The 19,726-nt window shown below is 40.5% G+C and overlaps 2 pseudogenes; one reads left to right on the top strand and one right to left on the bottom strand.

The window, feature by feature from the left end:
- Positions 1-3,571: 3,571 nt before the first annotated feature.
- Positions 3,572-5,820, bottom strand: LOC141845414 (monoterpene synthase 8, chloroplastic-like; annotated as a pseudogene).
- An 8,293-nt stretch (positions 5,821-14,113) lies between these two features.
- Positions 14,114-18,072, top strand: LOC141845413 (uncharacterized; annotated as a pseudogene).
- Positions 18,073-19,726: the final 1,654 nt, after the last annotated feature.

Here is a 19,726-nt window from a genome sequence, read left to right as displayed (position 1 = left end):
TCCGATGGCAACAAGAGAAGAAAGAAGCTATGGTTGAGCCACCACCTTCTCCTCTTCCTTTCTTCTTTCCTTCTTTTCTCTTTCTTCTTTCCAAGCCGTCACCTTTTCTTCCTTCTTTGGGCACCGGCCCTAGGAAAAATCAAGGAGATCATCTAGGTTGGGCGCCGGCCCTAGGAAGAACCAAGGAAAGCTTTCCTTTTCTTTCTTGGTTGGCCGCCCACCCTCTTTTTCTAATTCTCCCTTCTTTGGGGGTCGGCCCTAGGGAAGAATTAAGAGAATGAGAGGCTAGATAGTGTGGAGGACACCGACCCTAATGTTGAGTAAATCATAGATGGGCGCCGGCCCTAAGAAAAGGAGAGGAGGAGAAGAAAAACACAAGGAGAGGAGGAAGAGATTCATTGTGTATGGTTAGACATCAAGTGTCGTCCGATTTTGTGAAACGTTGTTGTAGTAGTGTTGTCCAGATTTCGTAAGCTGTGGCATTATTAGGGATGGATGCAGCAATATTTGGTTCAATGCATCGAAGTAGCCATGTGACGACCAGATTGTTGCATTTGTGCCAAAATTTACAGTGAGGATCAAAACTCTCAGGTGCTGGAAGCTCACCCATAATATAAGTTTCTTTGTCTCGAATAGGAAGTGCTCTATGGACTTGTCAAGATCATGCAAAGTAATTAGTAGAGTTGAATAGCTGGGTTGTAAGCTATATTTCTCCAGTCTCAGTTGGCAGAATCTTGTAATGAAGAGGAATAAAGGAGGAAGATGATTCAGCATGAGAATCCCTGGTTATAGCCTTGAACAGCTCAAAGAGTTGTTCGGTTGTGATAGAAGCACCAGCCATGGATGAGAGAAGAGGAATGCTCGGAAGCGCAGAGTGGAGAGGAGAAAGGGAAGAAATTCAAATCATGTTGTGTACCATATCAAAGATAATAAAATTTGGTAAAATAACTTTATTTAAGAAAGGTATCATATAAATTACAGAGTGAGCCTATTTATACATAAGTAGTATTCATAAATTGTGTCTCTTCGGTTATTGCATTAGCAGGTTTCAATGGTGGCAGAGTTAATGCTGTGAACGTTGTATTTTATTTTGACAGTAAGCTTATTATTTTGAAATAATAGTGTGCGAGCCATATTGAGAAGATGTTGGTGACACCTCTCCACAATTCCATTGTGCTCAGGTGTCTCCATGCAAGATTTCTGGTGCTCAATACCTTGTTGGTCATAGTCAAAGAAGTTGAATTCCTTTGCTTGATCAGATCGGATGATTTTACAGGGACTATGTTGATAAAAGATTGCAGTATTTTTGGCGCTTCAGACTTATGATGTATAAGGTATGTCCAAACGACTCGTGAATGATCTTCTACGATGGTGAGGAAGAACCGTTGTCCACCTATAGCAAGAGTGTGACATGGACCCCATGTGTCCATATGAACTAGATCAAATAAGGTTATTGCATCAACATGTTCTGTAGAGGGTAATCTTTTTTGCTTTGCCTTGGGGCAAGTCAAGCAAATCTTATTTGGATAATTATGAATTTGTGGATAAATTTTAGAAATGTAAGGAATAACGCAATGAGATGTGTGGCCCAACCGAAAATGCCATAAATCAAAGCAAACAAAATTAGACATGAAAGTTTTAGCAAAATTGTTCACATATTGCAAATCAAAAGTAAAATTAGTGATGAGTGGTTGTTACAGAAGGTATAGACTATGTTTTTGCTCAGCCTTCCCAATCATCATCCTGGATGACAATTCCTAAAGAAAACAGGCATTAGGAAAGAAATGTGGTTGAATCAAGTTCTTGATAAGTAGTTTATGAATCAAAATCAGATTTATTGTAAAACTTGGTATATATAAAACATCATTAAGTATTAAATTAGGATCAAGGGTAACTTGTCCAATGTGAGTCACAGGTGCTCCATTACCATTAGGAAATTGGGCATAAGTTGTGACAGTTTTTGTTGAAGAAAATAGAGAAAAATTTGAGCATATATATGCACTAGCCCCTGAATCAATTATCTAAGTATCCTTTAGAATTAAATGTGCTTTGTGTATATATGATTCTAAAAAGAAAGAGTGACCAGCGAAATTTTATATTTTCCCAAGATTGGGAGTGGTTGAGTCAGTCGCAGTAAGTGTAGATGAGTTTTGTCCATTTTGCATCAGTTGCTTAAACTGTCTTCGTGATAATGAAAAAATCTCATCATCATTGCCACCAGGGGTCATGCTTGCAGTTACAATGATATTATGAGCACAGGAAAGTTTCGAAGTATTAAACTTTCCTTTCCCTTTCTTGTTTTTGTTGTAGTTAGGTGGAAGACCAATGAGGAGGTAGCATTGCTCAATGTTGTGATTTATGCGATGACAGTTGGTGTAGTATTTGGTAGGAGCACTATTATTGGGCTAAGAAGGTCCAACACCATTATTGGGGCTAGGAGTTCTAGATTTGTGAGCGAGGAGGGCAAATGCTTCAACTGGAAGTGGCGGCACGGGTTGTTTAAGCCTTTGTTCCTCCTGATATGCCGAGTGATAACCTTCATCTAGGGATGGAAGCAGTTTTTGATTCAGTATTTGTGACCTGGTGATGTTGAACTCTGAGTTGAGAGCAGTAAGAAACATGAATAGGTTGTCTTTGTCTCTTTGCTTGCTAAACAACTTGAAGCAAACATGAATAGGTTGTCTTTGTCTCTTTGCTCTCTAAACAACTTGAAGCAAGAGTCATCCCACTTTTCACAAAAATATTGGGGGACTAGTTGGAAGATGCTATATTCTTATAATAATGCATTGTATTTCACAAATAGTGCATCCATGGACGAGGACCCTTGTGTGAGTGAATCAAGTTCTCGTTGAAGATGAGCTACTCGAGTGTCGTTCGATTTTGTGAAACGTTGTTGTAGTGTTGTCCATATTTCGTAAGTTGTGGCATTATCAGGGATGGATGTAGCAATATTTGGTTCAATGCATCGAAGTAGTCATGTGACGACCAGATTGTTGCATTTGTGCCAAAATTTACTGTGCGGATCAGAACTCTCAAGTGCTGGAAGCTCGCCCGTAATATAAGTTTATTTGTCTCGAATAGGAAGTACTCTTTGGACTTGTCGAGACCATGCAGAGTAATTAGTAGAGTTGAACAACTGAGTTGTAAGTTGTATTTCTCCAGTCTCAGTTGGCGGAATCTTGTAGTGAAGAGGAATAGAGGAGGAAGATGATTCAACATGAGAATCCCTGGTTATGACCTTGAACAGCTAAAAGAGTTGTTCGGTTGTGATAGAAGCACCAGCCATGGATAGAAGAGGAGGAATGCTTAGAAGCGTAGAGTAGAGAGGAGAAGGGGAAGAAATTCAAATCATGTTGTGATACCATATCAAAGATAGTAAAATTTGGTAAAAGAACTTTATTTAAGAAAGGTATCATATAAATTACAGAGTGAGTTTATTTATACATAAATAGTATTCATAAACTGTGTCTCTTCGATTACTGCATTAGTAGGTTTCAATGATGATAGAGTTAATAACTGTGAACGTTGTAGACAGTAAGCTTATTATGTAAATATATATAGTAATATCCTTCTACAGCTCGATGGGTTCGACTAACAATGAGGCCACCGAATCATTGATTTCTCCATCAGCCTCGCTGTATCCATCTCTACCCCTGTAGAAGAACTGAGCCGTTCGAGCAAGGTTGATCGCGCAAATCTTGAAGTTTTCCTCTAACAGAGTTGTGTAATTCATTCGATCCCCGTTCATGGCTCTCCAATTTGCCATGATCATCTCCTTGATCATCTCCCGAGCCTCTGCCTCTGTCACTTCTTTCTCCTGCATCAAACACTGGATGGCTGAGCAGCCATCTTTCTTTTCCGTTTCAACCTGCTCATCCACAATATGCAGTTACTTATTAATATAAATAATCTAGCTGATCTTTAGAAATATAGAAATATATATACCAGATCATTGTAGAGGCGAAAGTTCATGGAGGACCATTGTAGAAACTGTGTGTAAGTGCTGAGAATTTCCAAGTCTGATTTGGTTAAGTATGGGCTCATACAGTAGGCATGAGTGAGGAAGATATGCCCTGATGCCGATAGCCATCCGTTCTCCAAGTACTCTTCGACTGTGGGACTAGTGCACTTCCCGCGAGACCATTTAGCTTCCAACAAAAAGGCTTTGCAGAGATCGCTCCACTGCATCGATGGCGTTTTTTAGTTAATAAGAACTGAATTTACTGGTGAATTAATTAAAGTGAGTAATTAAATATATATATTACAGCTCTCTTTAGATATGGCAGTACGTTGAAGCCTTTTTCTTTGACTACTTCATAAGCTGCTTCGTTTGCTGTGTTGAAGACGGCCAGAAAACAGAGTTTCATGTAATCTGGGAGTCTATCGATCGCATTGACATCCCATCTGAAATTAACAAAGTCAAACATTTATCATCTATATATATATATATATATATGAATTAATTAATTAATTAATTACCTCTCTATTGCATCTGTGAATTTCTCAAGCTCTTCCAAGTCGCCGTAGACGTCGTAAACATCATCCAGCATAGCGATGAAGCAATTGGCTTTGGTCTCTATCTCTCTGAAAGTAGAATATTCCGGTTCAAAGGCGCATCCAACGGTCCACAAATAGTTGGCCATCAACCTGTCTCTGAAAAATGGCAGCCGCTCTGCTAGTCCAAGATCTGACCACCATCTGTAATAGATGAACGCTGCTTTAGAATTCGCGATGCATGGATGCATGCACATCAGTATCACTATATTTAGAATATTACTAAATGTTAATTAATTATACCTCGAAAGTTTGCTGAGTTCTTTCTTGTGCGTATCCTGAACCCTGTTGAAATCCAACTTAGCGAATTCTAAAAGTAGAGGATTAATCGTACTGCACTTGTCTTTGTTGCTTTGGCTGCAGAGTTGTATGAACCACCTGGTGTGTAATCTTTCCAACCTCCAGTTCATTGGGAGCTCCAACGCATGGGCTACTTTCTGCTTCAGACCAGGTTCAGTAATGGATCCTTGGTTCAATAAATTTCTCAAGTTCTGAGTGGTGAAATCCATGGCCTCCTGCAGTATCACTTCCCCCTCCTTGCCATAAAAAGTCGCCTCATATAAACTCAGCATTCCTTCCACGGAAACTTCGAAGAACTGGCCGTTCTCATCCCTGAATCTCTTGAAGATATCTGCATGCATTAATTCAGTCATTAATGTATCATCTGCCTCAGCCAATTAATTAGTTAATTACTGTTATAAATATATGTATACCGTCTGTGATTGAGAAGCCGTTTTGTCTAAGAAGTCTGAAGAGAAGTGCAATGACATGGACGTCGGTATCCTTCAGCTGCAAGCTAATTATGTCTTCTAATGATCCATGAATACTAGTTAAAGCATCTTTAATGTCGTCTTTGTAATGGTAAGCTACTCCAAGTTGTTGCAGGTGATCGATCAACTGGAGCTGCTCTTCCATTTCCTTCTTCGCACATATTGCTTCTCTAATTCTCTCTTTCAGTAACACTATTCTCGCTGTCTGATCCTTCTCCTCTACCTTTAACAAATAAAGTTTTGAATATGTAGATTTAAAACGAAAAGGAAAAAGATGTCACCGGAGACTCAACTGCGAGTGACTGTATGTAGTCATTGCTCCACATGTTGGGCTGGTGATGGGCCGATCTTCTCGCCGCCTCCGACGATTGTCTGACGGCCGTGAATGGATGAGTGGGAAGCATGGCTTCTCGGTGGTGGTGGATCGTCGGAGAGCACAGAGCTCTGGGTCAGAAGGGACGTATGTGAAAGAGAATTGTTGAAGGCGATGGATCATCAAATCAAGTAAAATAAGTACCTAATATTATTAGAATATTTCTTTTTTTATTAATCGGTATTGATCGAGAGTCTTGTAAATATTATAAAGTATACCATTGGCACATGGACAGAATGAATAAATTTATTGTTCTTCTCCGATTACTTGTCTCTTATACATCTTTATACGGTAACAAGTCAATTGAAAGCAAAAAGCTATAAATTATCTTCTCATGTGTCTAATTTACTTTATAAATAATTCATTCTAATGTTTAGGAGTATGCTCTTATTTTATCAAATCAATTTTTTTATTATATGATTTTTATTGATGACTTTAGTAAGTTTATGTGGTCTTTGTTAAGAAATGAAAATATGATCTTTTTGATATCTTTTATCCATGTCAAACGTTACTTTGGCTGTAAAATATTCTCTTGCCACTTTGATTGGGTGGAGAATATTAAGCACTTCGTCGTCATCTAGAGATTTTTAGTATCCTTCATCGAATCTCATGTCTTCATACTCTTGAACAAACTAGTTTCGTAGAGAGGAAACATCGTCATATAATCGAAACTGCATTGGTTCTTAATCATGGATATATTCCACTCAATTTTTGAGATGATGTAGTCCAAACTGTAATTTATCTCATTGCTTCAATATAAATGTCCTATGGAAAAATTCTATAATTGGTCTCCCAACTACATCATCTTACATATCTTTAATTGCGCATATTATCTGTGGCTATAACCCTACTCTAAACATAAACTAAATCCTCGTTCTCAATAATGTATTTTTCTTGGTTATAGTAATTTACACCATGGGTATTGTTGTCTACATTCATCGATCGAGCATATATATATCCCGACATTTATCTTTAATAAGTCTCTATTTCCTTTTATAGCCACAACAACAACTTCATCCTGAAGAAATAATGATACTTTCTTAATACCACCTAATATCCCATCAGAATACTCAATGGGTTGCTCATCCAATGAGATGCTCTAACAATACAAGAGGTGATGACATCTTAGGTTTTGCTCAAGAGTTCTCTAAAATCTCTCATATACCATCAGGATTACCCCAAGTGGCTACTCCATTAAGAGCAAGACGCACTAACAATATCAGAGGGGGCAATATATTAAACCCTATTCCGTGTTCAATCTCAGAAGCATCACCAGATATTATACTCCCTAACTTTGGACCATCAGATAATACAAGTCCATCATCAAAATCACCATGTCAACCTATTATTGTCTCATCATTATCAACAATAATTCAAATGATGATGCTCCTCATCGCACTCTGCCCTTCAGTGACATATATACACATTGCCCACCAATGGTAACTCAACATCCCCTTCCGCGAGCTTTAATGGTCTCTTCAAAATTTATTGAACCCACTTGTTTTTCACAAGCGAACAAGAATCCGAATTGACATAGTACAATAACTTTAGAATATCATGCACTTCTTTGCAATGGAATATGGAGCCTAGTTCTGCGCACTCCCTCTATGAATGTTGTGGGCTCAAAATGAGTATTTTATCTTAAACATCAAGCTAATAGTTCTCTTGAACGATACAAAATTTGACTTGTAGATATAATCAACAATCAGGTATTGACTTTAATGACACCTTTAACTCAATCATCAAAATTACATTTGTCAGATTATTATTATCAATAGTTGTTAGTTTTAATTGGCATGTACTATAATTAGATGTTTCCAATGCATTTCTTTATGGTCATCTTAAGGAAATTGTATTTATGGAGCAACCATCTGAGTTCCTCCATCCACAATTTTCATCTTTTGTTTGTCAACTCAAGAAATACATATATGATCTTCGACAAGTCCCTCATGTATAGTTTCATCGTTTATCTAACTAGTTACAAGGGTAAAGATTTTCTGGATCAAAGACTAGTGACTCTTCTCTATTCTACAAATACAATGATGATTCTATAATATTCTTCCTTATTTATGTGAATGATATTTTAATTAACGACAATAATAAAAAAGGTATTACAACTTACATATTCTCCATCAAGAATTTTCTATTTGAGATCTAGGTAATGCACGTTTTTTTCTTGGTATTGAACTTACCCAACACGATGAAGGTTGTTTCTTCTCTCAGAGTAAGTACATTACTGGAATTCTTCAAAGAGCTAAAATGGATGGAGCACATCTGATATTCACATCAATTGCTATAAATAACTTCTCTGCATCCTCTCCTGCTATATCTGATCCCTAGATTTATCGAAGCATTGTTGAAGTCTTACAATATATCACTATCACACATCTTGATATTACCTTTACAATAAAACGTGCTTGTCAATTCATGCATGCTCCCATTGAACAAAACTGGGAAGGTATGAAAAGAATTTTTCGTTATCTCAAAGGGATTATTCTACATGGTCTTCTTTTATATCGTCCATCATCTTGAGACTTACATGCCTATAGTGATATAGATTGGGTAAGCTCTCCTAAAGACAAACACTCTAGTACTAGTGGATTTGTAATATTTTTTTGGACGAAATCTTATCTCATGGAATTCGAAAAAGCAATCTATAGTTTCTCATTCAAGCATTGAGGCTGAATATAAAATTATAGCCAATACAACATCTAAAATTATTTAACTTCAATCACTTATTTCTGAACTTCATCTTGCATCAAAAGTTGCACCGAAAATTTGATGTGATAATATTGGAGTCACATATCTTACTGCAACTCCAATCTTTCATGTACATTCAAAATATATAGAAATTATTTTCATTTGTTCGAGAATTTATGACAACCCAACAATTATATATTTCCTTTATTCTATAGAATATCAAATTATCGATATCCTTACGAAGTCATTATCTAGGCAATATTTCAGTAGATTAACTAGCAAATTTAACGTCAAAGATCTCCTGTTAAATTTGTCAGGGGTAAAAGAGAATTGTTCAATATGACGGAATCAAATCAAATTAAATAAAGATGTAATAATTATTAAAATATATTTTTTTCTTATTAATTGGTCAATTAATTGAGTCTTATAAATACATTATAAATGGTATCATGCAGGATAGATAAATGAACAAGTTAATTATTCCTCTCGTATTACTTATAATTATATACATATCTTTACAGTACGATGGCGCGACATGATTAACGTAGCTTTTCAAATTGTTGGAAACTTGATGTATTGAATTGATTGGGTTGAACGTAATCTAAATATATATATATATAGAGTAGATGCCAGAAGTACTCCATGAACATGTTTAATATACGGAAAGTTAAATGAGTACCGTATATATACTTGTCATTTGTCTCAGATAATTAATTAAAAATAACATGTTAAATGGGTATCGTATGTGGTCAATAATGAAATGAAAGCTACGTTTATGGATTGTGTGATGCTGAAAACACAAGATAGACATGAATAGCCAATTAATTAAGTAGGTAGAGGCACAATAGTTTAATTAAAGTCTCTCAAATTGATTATTAATATCTAGCTAATTAACTCTGGCACATGTATTTAATGTCTCGCTAAGCTTCTTTCTCACTATATATTAATACTCTCGAAAGAGACTCCTTCTTAATTGTGTTTCATGCCGACGTTAATGCCGAACACCCATCAATGGATGAGATGTGATCTATATATATATAGGTGGAATCCGCCACCTTAGCGGCTCCATACGGTCGGCCCCACGACTATCTGTGAAGAGGTAAATCGAGAAACTGCAGTTAGTCATAACGCAGGAGGGTATTGCCTGACTTTGCCAGGATTTGAACCCTTGCCCTCTTCTGCAAGTCTGCTGCATTGTAACCAACTCAACTATACCTCGGGAGCTCCCTAAGCTTCTTTCTCACTATATATTAAAGTCTCCCAAATTGATTATTAATATCTAATTAACTCTAGCACTTTTATTTAATGTTTCGCTAAGCTTCTTTCTCACTATATATTAATACTCTCGAATATATATAGACAACATGAATAGCCGATTAATTAAGTCAGGTAGAGGTACAATACAATAGTTTAATTAAAGTCTCTCAAATTGATTATTAATATCTAATTAACTCTTGCACTTTTATTTAATGTCTCGCTAAGCTTCTTTCTCACTATATATTAAAGTCTCTCAAATTGATTATTAATATCTAATTAACTCTAGCACTTTTATTTAATGTCTCGCTAAGCTTCTTTCTCACTATATATTAATACTCTCGAATATATATATAGACAACATGAATAGCCGATTAATTAAGTCAGGTAGAGGCACAATACAATAGTTTAATTAAAGTCTCTCAAATTGATTATTAATATCTAATTAACTCCGGGACTTTTATTTAATGTCTCGCTAAGCTTCTTTCTCACTATATATTAATACTCTCGAAAGAGATAGAGTCCTGCTTAATCACCTTTCTTGATTATATTTCATGCCAACGTTAATGCCAAGACACGCAGCAATGGATGAGATGTGCATATATATATATATAGAAATGCTATTATGAGCGTCGGCTTCCTACGCGTCCGCCCGTGCGCGCCGACCGCTGACCTCCACACGCTTCCGCCGTCCGTTCATTGCTGTCCGACCACCAACGACCGCCGGACCAGACCCGTTGGAACCGTGACTCGCCGGCGCACATTTCGGCATCGGATTTCGGCCGGATTCCGGCCGAATCGCGGCCGGAGTCCGGCCGCGGTCGACGCGCCCGGCGCCGGTGCGTCGACCGCGGCCGGATTCCGGCCCCGATTCGGCCGGAATCCGACCGAATCGGGGCCGGAATCCGGCCACCGCCGGACCGCCTGCGAGTTGCGGTTCCAACGGGTCCGGTCCGACGGTGGTCGGACGGCGATGAACGGGCGGCGGGAAGCGGCGAAGGTCCGAGGAGAAACACTGTGCAATCAGACGGCTCGGATCGGGCGATCGGACGGCTCAGATGGAGGCGCTCACGGGGCGCACAGGAAGCTGTTGCCCAGGATAGCAAAATTCTATATATATATATATATATATATATATATATAGGGAAGTGATCTACTGAGCGCCCTATCCTGATAGATGGAAGAAGGAGAAACGACAGCAGAGATAGAAGGAAAGGGTTGAAGGGAACAAAGCTCAAACAGGCGACCTGTCTTGCGCCCCGTCCCAAGAATCTGGCCCGTCTGCGAATCCTGAACCTGTACACCAGAAGACGTGAAAATTACGGTAAGTCTCTGCTCAACCAACTGACCAATAGAAACAAGGTTTAATGTTAAATGGGGAATGTAGTAGACATCTTGGAGAGATGGTGAAGTGGCATGACCAGTGTGTGTGATATGCATGGGGGCACCATTTGCAGTGTGAATGGGAGGCGAAGTGGTGAGAGATTTTAGAGAATGTAACAGATTAATGTTAGATGTCATATGGTTGCAACAAGCAGAATCTAAGAATCATTGTCGGTTACCTGATGTGGTGGCTAATGAAGGATTGGTAGATAAAACCTGAGTGAGCAGTTTATGGATATCCATAAGGGTGGGAGTAGTCGACTGAGGCGGCTGCAAAACATTTGTGACGGCGGCCATGGAGGAGGAAGAGCCAGTTGTAGAGGATGTGCGACTCAGTTTTGGGCAGTTCTAACGGACATGACCCTTTTTGTGGCAATAACGACACTCAATGTTGGGACAATGAGTGTAAGCATGATCAGCATTCGGACAACGACGACATCTAGCAGACTTGTCCGATCGAACATCCTTGCAAGCATTAACACGATCCATATTGAGAGACCTTCGTCCTTCTTTAAGCCTCCGCCAAAGCTACCAAAGCCGCTAGAACGAACAGATCTAGAACTGCCAAAGCACCGCTGCTGCTGCCGAAATTACCATAACTTCAGAATTTCTCAGACAGTTTGTCTGATGTCAAGAAGATCACAGTGGATCAGGTGCTCCTTCCCTCCAATGTCCGAATGCTGCTTGCGTAGGACCTTTTCCACAGCCCGCGTGGAATTCCAGATCTCGAGGAGGGCTACTACATTCAATCAAGGTTGTACTGGCAAGGGGCAAGCGGTGTGCGGTGGCGGTTGACAGGCGACGGCGATCGGCGACTAAGGGCGACGCCTTGTCGCTTCCCACAGCAGCGACGGCGGCGGCGGCTTCGAGCAGCGGAGGGGCAGAACAGTGGTCAGGCAGAGGACGGCGCGGCGGGTTTCCACTTGGCAGGCGGCGGGCGGCGGGCGGCGGGCGGCGGGCGGCGGGCGGCGGGCGGTGGGCGGCGAGCGGCTCGCGATCAACGGTGGTTCTGCTTCAGGAAAAACGACGATGGAGGTTATGAGAGTCGGCGACGGCTTGTGGCAGCAGGGGCTCCAGAGAAGGGCGGTGGCGTCCGGCGGTTGTTGCTGCGGCAGGGCGACCGGCGGTGCAGAAGGCAGCAGGGAGGGAGGCGACGGCGGCTTGCGGATGTTGGCTTCGAGCGGCGAAGGTGACAGGGCAACAGCAGAGCACGGCTTTGCAGAAGGGCGAGCGGCGGCGGCGTGTCCTCCTTGCAGCGGCGGCGGCGCTGGACGGAAAAGGGCAGGGCGATCGGAAGGAAACGCTGGCGGCCGGCGGCTTCGGGGTGCGGCAGTGTGCGGCTAGCCGGCTGCGTCGGGCTGAAGCAAGAGATCGCAACCCTGCTCCAAGGAAACCAGTGACGGCGGCGGCAAGCAAAGAAGGAGGAAGGGCGGCGCGACTTCAGGCGAGGAAGGAAGAAACGCGGCTAGGGCAAGAGGAAGAGGTGTTTGGCTCGCGGAGGAAGGAGACGCGCGCGTGAGGAACGAAGTCGGCGCCGTGAGAAAAATAGAAACCTAATTCCTGCGCTCTGATACCATGTCGGAATAACTTTATTAATTAAATAAAAATAACAACGATTACAGCCATATATATAGCACTCTCTAGATAGACCGGGTCACATAGACCGGGTCATATATATATTATATATTAAATATTCTAACAATTACAAAGACTAGGAGCAGAATTAGATAAAGAGACAAGGATACACGGATTTACTTGGTTCCTAACTCGTCAAGGTTAGTACGTCCAAGGCCTATGCACGAGAAGGCGTCTGCCTACTAATGGTCTCCTTTTCGAACCTTTGTCCGGAGATAGAGAAATCCATCTTACAATCCAAATAATAATAAAAATTAAAATACAAATAAGTAAGACTTAAAAAGAAATGACTAAACAATCGTGTAGAAATTGATCCGGAAGTCCTGAGCATAGCGCACTCCTCCTGGAAATTCTCCGATCACATTAGCCTTGCTCCGTTCACATTCAGCAATACCGCAGGATGAAGACGTGTGAGAGTAGTAATAATCTCCTTAGAGTGCACGTTGAGGCTCTTAACTTTCATCTCATAACGAATATAAATCGTTGAACGAGCTCCGATTTATCATAAACCGCATCTCATTTTACTCTCCGTTGTTCCCACATTAACATATGTCTAGGATGAAAACTGTGAGACACATCACATTTGGCTCAACTTATCTAATCAGGTTCAAACCTGATACTTAATCAGGTATTTGCAAGTATCCATAAATATTTAATATATGAATATACTCAAGTCAAATCCATTACAATAAATAGGTACAATATATATCCTTATATATATGGGTAAATGGATTAAAATATATATATATATATATATATATATATATATATATATATATATATATATATATATATATATATATATATATATATATATATATATATAGGGGAACGATCTGCTGGGCGCCATATTTTGGGCGTCGCGTGAGCGCCGCTGAGGTGGAAGCCAGCTGGCTGGGAGCGCCGGTCGATCTCGATGTCCAGTTCCTTCCTGATAAGATTCCTGCTCGAAACATTCCTCGCCCCCACGCACTGCTACCAATCTGCAACTGAATCTCTTCTCTCCCTCTCTCGATTGATCGGCATTTCAACAAAGACAAGAGAAAAAGAAGAGGAAAAACATCTGCATACTGCGAGGCGGCCTGTGCGATATCGTCGCCATGCAACGCTGCTGCTTCTCTGCACGGCACGAAGCGTGCCTCAGCAGTAATAATTCTTAAAAGAGATTTTTAGGAGGGAGAGAATAGCCCATTGGAAGGAATTAGGAGAGGTTTAAGCGTTCGTAATCTCTTCGGAGAGATAGTAGAGGATTAAGCATCCGATAGTGGAATCATGATAACGACGTATTAAATGGTGAGAGTTTTGTTCTGCGACTCGATGTATATATAGGAATGACAACGCCAATCGGGACTCGGATCTCATCCTCTTCCTGATAATTGACTGCGATTGATTTGGAAGAGATCGGATTAGAGAAGGTGATAGATCCGTAGCGTTTTCTATATATATGTCAATTTTATTGGGCAGCGGCGGAGGCAGAGCGCTCCTTTCTCAGAGCACCATCGCCGCCGGGAAGCGGCGGCCGGTTTTGTCCGCTGCGACGCTGCTGCAAAGCCGTCGGCTTCGTGGGTACGGAGGCATGGGCGACGGAGGCAATGTGAAGCGGGGGATGGATGAGATGGAGCAGAGGGTGGTGGTGATCATGGGCGCCACTGGCACCGGCAAGTCCTAGCTCTCTGTTCAGCTGTCGTCCATATTTTCTGGCGAGGTCATAAACTGTGATAAGATTCAGGTGTACCGCGGTCTCGACATCACCACTAATAAGATGCCGGTGCCGGACCGACGTGGAGTACCGCATCATTTGCTTGGCGAACTGGACCCCGCCACCGGGGAACTCCCTCGTACCGGATTCCGGGTCTTAGCGAGCTGCGCCATTGAAGACATCTCCGCCCGCGGTCGGATTCCGATGGTCGCCGGCGGGTCGAATTCCTTCATCCATGCTCTGCTCTCCGACCGGTTTGATCCCCGGTCCGACCCGTTCAGGGAGCGGCCGTCAGCGAGGAAGGAAGCGCTGCGGTCTCGGTGTTGCTTGATTTGGGTGCACGTCGACGCGGCGGTGCTGGCGGAGCAGCTCGACCGGAGAGTGGACGAGATGGTGGTGGAAGGTATGGTCGAGGAGCTGGAGCGCTACTTCGCGGTGGAGGGGGAAGCGGAGCGGCACCCGGGGCTGGGGAAGAAGGAGGCGGCGAGCAGAGAAGAGAGGGATCGCGTGAATAGGGAATCAGGAGAGAATCAGCCACGTCGGCTTCCACGTTGGAGGCGCTCACGCGACGCCCAGGATAGGGCGCTCAGTAGATCACTTCCCTATATATATATATATATATATATATATATATATATATAATTTTATTAGAGACGTACTTGACATTCACGGCAAGAAAGTTATTGATTAACAACCCAATTAATGATGAAATACTTATTTCATCGTTAAATTAGTAATAAAATATTATTTTGATCATCAAATAAATACTCCATCATAAATTAATAATTGAATTAATATTTTATTATTAAATTAATGATCAATTAAATTTTTGATCACTAATTAATAATCAAAATTTAATTCCATCAATAAAATTAATAATAAAATAAATATTTCATTATTAATTTCATAATAAAATTAATAAATTTAATTTCGTCCCTATGGACTGAAATTCTCTTTCGCTCCCCTAATCTCTCACGAAAACCTCTGTCCCTCTCTCGTCGACGTCGGAGAAAGTGCATCGAGAGCGAGGCAACACGCACAGACATCTCCACACCTCATATAATCTCCGATTTCTTCTCCCCTCTCTCGTCGGCATCGGAGAAATGCAGCGAGAGCGAGGTCGTGTCCGCATGGCCGAGACAGCGAGGTTGCAACCTAGTCGCCAGGTCCCGACCTAGCCGACCTCACCGCGACCTAGACGCGAGGTCCCTCTTCTCGGGGATCCCCAGGTGGAGCGGGATCCGGGCGCGACAAAGGCAACGGGGGCGGCGTGCCGATTCCGACCCACGTCCTTACCACGGAGGAGGGGCGACAACCCGGTGCACCGGAGCATTCCCAATCTGCTAGTGCACGTCTTCGACGCGCATGTGGATCCATCGCCAGGCTCGAGCTGGAATTGGATTCAGGTAAGCAATTAAGAAAACTGTAATTGATTACCATCTGTAGCTGTTCGACCTGCACTTCGCGTGTGCTTTCTTGAGATCTTGCAAGTTCTTGATTGTTTCTCTCAGCAGGATTGAAATACAGAACTTCAAACGTTGAATGAAAGGAAAAATTCAAAAAAATTTCACAACCACGTGAATACTACAATGAAATGTCTGTTTCTTGAGAACTACATATATACCAGGAACATCAAGAGAATGAGCTTGCATATGATATATGATGAACTGATTCCTGTTTGTCTCAATTTTGTTCTAATTGTGCAACTTTCACTTATGTAGTTGCATATGAACTTTTCATTTCGTAGGCAATGGGATTCCATATAGCAAGTATATATATATTTTCTATACAAAACTGTTATCCTGCGCGAGTTATTTTCCGTAACTGTGCGTGCCCATTGACGTGGCCAGGTTTTTGACTTCTCCAACATGGCAAGCTCTTCCGCGTTGGCCGACGAAACAAAAATCGTATTTGTTTTTTCTAATCCTAAACGTTCTGTCCCGATCTCTATGCTATGCAAAGTGCCGTCGTTGCCTTCGTATGGGCCACGCCACCGACGCCGTCCATTCACCGCCGGAAGATGGCGGCTGATCTCCCCGCCCGTCCCGATCTAATTCTAGTAATCTATCCAAAATATGATGAAGGAAGCATCGATTATTGAGTTCAACAATTATCATCCCATTTTCTAAAGGAAGCAGATATGATTTTTTAGAGTTATCATTTTTTTTTCAAAAAACTTACAAATCAGTGATTCTTTATATTAAAAAATGGTATGTCGTTTAATTTTAAGTTTTAATATTTTGTTTACATAAAATTCTGAAAGTTATTTTTAATATAAGAAAAAACATATGTAGTCTTTATTGGACGTGAATAAATATTTATGACACATGGGTAGAAATATCTAATTGAGTTATTGGCTTTAAAGATACTATACACCAGTCTTTCAAAAATAAAGAGGTGGCAGAAAAAACTTTTTCAAACACATTTGAATAAAAATCTACACCCACTTCTTTAACATTGAGCGGGAAAAAAAATTTCATGAGCTACTTCAAGTTCAAGATCAAGTTCAAATTCAAGGAGAAACCTTTATCGAAATCTACAAAAATAACTAAATTGAAAGATGTATTAAAAAGAGATAAAGCAATAATTGAATTCTCTACAAATTAGTAGTGATGATTAGATATGTTATTTCAAGTTGTTATCTGAGTTGAACTTCAAATATTAATTTTATCTAAGTTGTCGTAAGTGTTGTATCAAGTCGAAATAATAAGTTAATATAAGTTGTTTTATCTAAGTTATTGTAAATGGTGTGTTGAACTTGAAATGAGATTTGAGTTATTTTATTTAAGTTGTTGGATGTAATGAACTTTGCCCTTTTTTTTCTCAATGCTCTTAATGATCTTTACCTTTTTTGTATTTTAGCATGAAGGAGGATGTCTGTGAATGTCTTTACGTCATTCACTTGACCTGCAAGATCAATGAAGGCCTCAGGGTGATTTGCTACTTGCTAGCATCTTTAAGGTTGTTTGCCAAGGAACCTATTGAAGGAATTGAAAATGCTACAATGAGACTGCAAATATAATCTTAAGCCTTGTGTTGACGCTATTGACTTGGCCAGACTTCAAGAAAACCATTTCAGGCTTGAGGTGTCCTACTAAAGAACTGGGACTGGCCCCATTGAAGGTCCTCTTTGAACATCCCCTTGTTTTAAGTATTTCTTCACCATATTTTTCACATTTTATATTCATCTTGCTATGAGATCCCTGAAGTTGGTACCAAAACATTATAGATCCATTCTTCTAATAGTTTCTTGTGCTGCATAATGTAATGTAGTAAAGAATTATTCCTATTGCTAAGCTTATGTTTATACTATTTGCTCGCACTGCACTTTAATATAGTAAGAACCTTCTTGTTGGAAAACACATTAGTTGGATCATCACCTTTTGTGTGCACATACACAATTACGTATGTTTTTTAATTCTTCTAATAGAGGGACCTTTGAAGGTCCTAACTATGCTCTCATTTTGTTTTCCATTTGAAGGAAAGGAGAGCATAATGTCGATCAAGAGAATTTGATTGACGATATAGCAGAAACATGTATGCCTTACTACCAGGATGAGGCCACCAATGAAGTTCTTCAATCTCGAGAAACTTTATGTGCAAATATATGTGCCCCAGAATTGAACTCGCCTGTTGCTAACAGAGAGGCTAGTTCTGACAATGATCAGAGAAGTATTGAATGTAATGATCTCCTTAAACAGTGAGGAAAATATTAGAAAACTTAATTTAATTATTCAAAAGTTGTTCTTATATCTGAAAAATCAATAGATAAAGCTGAAAAACAATGTCAAATGTTGGATAAAGATGACATCTAGAGCAAAATAACTTTCATGGATGCAACTTCCACATTAACTGATGCATTTCAGTACAAGATTGAAACAACAAAAACTAGAAACATATCTCAACTCAATCTAACAAGTAACAAAACTAGCAACAAGTTCTAGTCTTTGAATCAATTTAGAAAACATTAAATGAAGAACCAATTGGAAATGTCATAGAGAGTTGGGTAGACAGATGCTTGTTTGGATCTTTCCTCTTCGAGATCACACCAAGATTCTCATGTCTTTGGCCATTCATCAAAGAAAGGTAATAGGAATTGACCCTCATGCTTTGCAGTGTCTTGTGCATCAACTTCCACTGTGATCTTCTTGACATCAAGTTCTGGATCTGCTCGTTCTAGCGGCTTTGGCAGCTTTGGCGGAGGCTTAAAGAAGGACGAAGGTCTCTCAATATGGATCGTGTTAATGCTTGCAAGGATGTTCGATCGGACAAGTCTGCTAGATGTCGTCGTTGTCCGAATGCTGATCATGCTTACACTCATTGTCCCAACATTGAGTGTCGTTATTGCCACAAAAAGGGTCATGTCCGTCAGAACTGCCCAAAACTGAGTCGCACATCCTCTACAGCTGGCTCTTCCTCCTCCATGGCCGCCGTCACAAATGTTTTGCAGCCGCCTCAGTCCACTACTCCCACCCTTATGGATATCCATAAACTGCTCACTCAGGTTTTATCTACCAATCCTTCATTAGCCACCACATCAGGTAACCGACAATGGTTCTTAGATTCTGCTTGTTGCAACCATATGACATCTAACATTAATCTGTTACATTCTCTAAAATCTCTCACCACTTCGCCTCCCATTCACACTGCAAATGGTGCCCCCATGCATATCACACACACTGGTCATGCCACTTCACCATCTCTCCAAGATGTCTACTACATTCCCCATTTAACATTAAACCTTGTTTCTATTGGTCAGTTGGTTGAGCAGGGACTTACTGTTATTTTCACGTCTTCTGGTGTACAGGTTCAGGATTCGCAGACGGGCCAGATTCTTGGGACGGGGCGCAAGACGGGTCGCCTGTTTGAGCTTTGTTCCCTTCAACCCTTTCCTTCTATCTCTGCTGTCGTTTCTCCTTCTTCCATCTATCAGTGGCATCTCAGACTTGGGCATGCTTCATCACATAATCTCCGATCTCTTGCTGCTAAAGGTTTTTTTGGTTCTATTAAATTTGAATCCTTTGATTGTGTGCATTGCAAGCTTGGCAAACAGCCAGCACTTTCTTTCTCAAATAATCATTCTATTGCTGATAAACCTTTTTCCCTAGTTCACTCAGATATTTGGGGGCCCTCTCCTGTTGGTACGTTTAAAGGTTATCGATATTTTGTAATCTTTGTTGATGATTATTCCCGATTTACTTGGATTTATTTTTTGAAAAATCGTTCTGAACTTGCCTCTACTTACTCCACTTTTGCAAAAATGATTCAAACACAATTCTCATGTCCTATTAAAACACTCCGCACTGACAATGCTTTGGAATATAATGATTCTACCTTTCTCAATTTTCTTTCTGCCCA

This window comes from Curcuma longa, chromosome 14, assembly GCF_044706935.1.
Source record: "Curcuma longa cultivar G26 ecotype Majalengka, Jawa Barat chromosome 14, ITB_CL_G26_1.1, whole genome shotgun sequence".
Lineage (NCBI taxonomy): Eukaryota > Viridiplantae > Streptophyta > Magnoliopsida > Zingiberales > Zingiberaceae > Curcuma > Curcuma longa.
The sequence above is the reverse complement of the archived record's forward strand: the minus strand, read 5'-3'. Positions and strand labels throughout refer to the sequence as shown.